Source organism: Camelina sativa, chromosome 5, assembly GCF_000633955.1.
Source record: "Camelina sativa cultivar DH55 chromosome 5, Cs, whole genome shotgun sequence".
NCBI lineage: Eukaryota > Viridiplantae > Streptophyta > Magnoliopsida > Brassicales > Brassicaceae > Camelina > Camelina sativa.
The window spans coordinates 21856407-21860955 of record NC_025689.1 but is presented as its reverse complement, the minus strand read 5'-3'; the positions used below and the strand labels follow the sequence as shown (position 1 = coordinate 21860955).

Here is a 4549-nt window from a genome sequence, read left to right as displayed (position 1 = left end):
CAGAGTAAATACCATCTTTGGTATAATGCCAGATCAACTTATCGGAACAATGATGTTGAGGAATGTATATTCTTTGAGCATGATTTGCATCATCAATGGACATATATTGTTGTAGTTTGTCAATATCCCATTGACGGTTCCCTATCTGCCATAAATCGTTGAGGACCATGTGAGGAGGTAGAGAATGTTGTGTTGCAGACCTTGGTGGATGAGAAGGTATCCATGAATCTGTAGCCGGATTTATCATTGCACCATCTCCTACTTGATAGCGCAATCCCTTCAGTAACAAATCACGACCATGTAAAATGGATCGCCAACCATAAGACGGATTTCGTCCAAGAGTTGCATTCAGAATTTCCGTATCTGCGAAATATCGACTTTTTAGCACTTTAGCGAGGATGCAGTCAGGTGATGAGTAGATTCTCCAGGCCTGTTTTGCTAAGAGGGCATCATTGAATTTCTCTAAGTCTCTGAAGCCTAATCCACCTTCATCTTTCGGATAAGACATTCGTTTCCAACCAACCCAAGAGACTTTCCATTTTGATTCATCTGAACCCCACCAGAATTGAGATAACACTGAGTCTATTTCCTGACATATGGTATGAGGAAGCTTAAAACAACTCATAGCATGGGTAGGCATAGCTAAAGCAATTGATTTCAAGAGGACCTCCTTTCCTGCCTTTGATAAACGTTTGGAATACCAGTGCTTTGTTTTTTCCTTCACCTTCTGAACTATATACTCACACATCTGAACTTTTTTCCTTGTAAATTCTTCTGGCAATACCAGATACTTGCCACATCCTCCCCTATTTGTGATTTTGATATGGCGTTGAACAGCTCTTTTATGAAAATCGTCCACTCTCGCACCAAAGGTAATAGAAGATTTGTTGAGGTTAACCCGTTGACCGGATAGATCGCCATATTGTTGAAGTATTCGTGCAAGACATCGACTATTCTTTGAATTTGCTTGACAGAAGAATAATGAATCATCCGCGAAAAGAAGATGACTAACCCGTGGACCATTATTACTGATTGATAGTCCTCGTATATTGCCTTTAGTTTCCTCGTGACGTATCTTCTGAGTCAGCATTTCTGCGCATAGGAGGAACANGCGAGGATGCAGTCAGGTGATGAGTAGATTCTCCAGGCCTGTTTTGCTAATAGGGCATCATTGAATTTCTCTAAGTCTCTGAAGCCTAATCCACCTTCATCTTTCGGATAAGACATTCGTTTCCAACCAACCCAAGAGACTTTCCGTTTTGATTCATCTGAACTCCACCAGAATTGAGATAACACTGAGTCTATTTCCTGACATATGGTATGAGGAAGCTTAAAACAACTCATAGCATGGGTAGGCATAGTTAAAGCAATTGATTTCAAGAGGACCTCCTTTCCTGCCTCTGATAAACGTTTGGAATACCAGTGCTTTGTTTGTTCCTTCACCTTCTGAACTATATACTCAAACATCTGAACCTTTTTCCTTGTAAATTCTTCTGGCAATCCCAGATACTTGCCACAGCCTCCCCTGTTTGTGATTTTTATATGGCGTTGAACAGCTCTTTTATGAAAATCGTCCACTCTCGCACCAAAGGTAATAGAAGATTTGTTGAGGTTAACCCGTTGACCGGATAGATCGCCATATTGTTGAAGTATTCGTGCAAGACATCGACTATTCTTTGAATTGGCTTGACAGAAGAATAATGAATCATCCGCGAAAAGAAGATGACTAACCCGTGGACCATTATTACTGATTGATAGTCCTCGTATATTGCCTTTAGTTTCCTCGTGACGTATCTTCTGAGTCAGCATTTCTGCGCATAGGAGGAACATATATGGAGAAATAGGGTCACCTTGACGGATACCTCTTTGTGGAATAATTTCACCATATTGACTTCCATTCACAAGAACAGAATAGGTAACTGATCGAACCATTGACGTAATCCAGGTGATCCATATCTGACTGAAACCCAGTTGAACCATTGTTTCCTCTAGAAAATCCCAGTCCAGACGGTCATACGCTTTACTAATGTCTGTCTTGATCGCCATATAACATTGAGACTGACGTTTTCTGACCTTGAGTGAATGTAGCAACTCATGAGCTACCAATATATTATCAGTAATATGTCGACCTGGTACGAATGCCGTTTGCTCCATTGAGATGATTTTTGGTAATATTGTCTTCAGTCTATTAGTAAGGATCTTTGAAATAATCTTATAGGAGACATTGCAGAGGCTTATGGGGCGGTAATCACTCATCTCTTTTGGTTGGTCTATCTTAGGAATGAGGCAAATGTGTGTCCGGTTGAGTTGTGGTGGCATGAGATTGGTTTGAAAGAAACTCTTAATCTCTGCAGTAACGTCAGCACCAATGACCTCCCAAAATTGTTGATAAAAGTGGCATGTCATACCGTCCGGGCCTGGTGCTCGATCTCCATTAATATCAAAAGCTGCTCCTTTAATCTCATCATCTGTTACCACTTGAGTAAGCGAAAGATTCATAACATCAGTGACCGGAGTAGCAACATGATCAAAGAAAGAACCCCAACAAGCGTGAACTTTTTTTTTATACTGATCTTCAAAATATTTTGTAGCAACCAAAGACACCTTATCATCTCCTATATGTTCAATGCCATGAAGATCATGAATTGAAACCATGCGATTCCATGCTTTTCTAGATTTAGCGCTTCCATGGAAATAAGAGGTATTATGATCCCCTTCATTGAGCCATTGTGCTCGACTTTTTTGCCTCCAATAAATCTCTTCGTGCAAATAAGCAATGTTCAAAGACCTCTTAATTGCCTGAATACGCGTACCATCTGGATGAGCTTGCTGAAACTCTGTTTCTAGCTGTTCTTTGAGCTGCTTAATTTCAACTGCAGAATTTGTCTGATTGGAACATTTCCAAGTGGAGATCTTTTTCCGTAAGATCTTGAGCTTATCTGTAAAGCTGCGATCATGAGAGAGGTTGTTCCAGTCTTCTTTCATTGCTTGAATAAAACCTTCTCTTTTCCCTAACCGATTATTACATTTAGTTTTGTTTTTAATTAAAAATTCAGTTTTTGGATGATGCAATCTTTTTTCCAAAAAAAAAAAAAAAATAAACATATTTTTTCGTTTGAAATTTGATGAGAAAATAATTCTGATTAAATGTTAATTTTAAATTTATTTTTCCCTACCATTAAAGTAATATATATTTAATTTTATTAGGTTTGTATATAAACTATACAGACTTTTTAAAACTCTAATAAACTTTTGGAAAATGTTTGACAGTTATGATAAATCCAGAAACATAAATAGGAAGGAATTGAAAAAAACAAAGTCTAATAGACAGGGAAAACCAGTTGTTTAAAAAAGAAAAAAGGACAGGGATGATTAAAAAAGAAACCAAAAAGCTCCGATGCCGGGAATCGAACCCGGGTCTCCTGGGTGAAAGCCAGATATCCTAACCGCTGGACGACATCGGATTTATAACCATATTGAAGTTACACGTTTTAAATACATACATTAGTTTATATAACTATATACAAATTAGGTCTTATATTTTATTTTATTTTAACCAATTTTTATATGAATCAATTCTTACAGAGTTACAGTTACTTATTCATATAAGATGAACCACACAAGGCCCAGGTTTATTCCCAACCCCAAACCCGTGGATCATTTCTCAAGATAAATTACATTTTTATAATCACGTTTTGGGATTCCCAAATTGAATTTTTAACTCCACAACGGACTAATTAATCTTAGGTGGAGAAGATTATAAACTACTAGATTACATATACATGCGGTGAATAATTCAAATCATGTGGTGTGTTTTCATGTAAGGTAATTTAATACTTTACGTGAGTTGTTTCTCTTGTCTTTGTTCATTTGTTTTTATCGGAGTTCTATGTGATCAACGAAACTTAACATTTTAAGTTTTGTCGCAGTCTAGTCGTAATAAAAAGTCGTGACTATTCAAAGTTCTTACATTTAGTAACATAAATTGAAAACATGTTTGAATGAAAAGGACATAATTTAAGATTATTAAAAGCATTGAGTACTGTTCTTACGTAACATATTTTCTGACGTCATTGATAATAGACAAATGAGAAATCAAATGAATGCATAATGTAGAGTTACACCTCTCCTAAAACCTCCCTACTTTTCTCGAGCATTGCACATTTTCAACTTTCATAAATTATTCTTTTTTTTTGTTGTTGTAATTTTACATTTATCGAAGTCCATAACTAACCACATTGGTATAAAGAAAAGTAACAAGTACAAAATACTCTTTTTTTATTATTATCATCTACATCTAGAATGCCTTTAATTTCGCACAATAAATGTGACAAAGAGATTTGGAATTGAAAGGTCAAAATCCACTTAAATTGCATGTCCCTTTTGCCCAATTGATTTACGCCATTGTATAACTCGTGTTATTTCCTGTGTAACAAACAATTGACTAAAGAGATAATGAAATGAGAAAAAAAAAGAAAAAGGAAAAAGAAAAATTATTGATAACGTTATAGTTAGAGATATTATTACAAAAAAAAAAAAAAAAAAAAAA

The 4549-nt window shown here is 36.1% G+C and overlaps 1 non-coding gene across 1 annotated transcript; it reads right to left on the bottom strand.

Annotated features, from left to right (window-relative positions):
- On the bottom strand, positions 3393-3464 carry TRNAE-UUC. The gene has a single exon. It is a non-coding gene; the product is annotated as a tRNA-Glu (tRNA).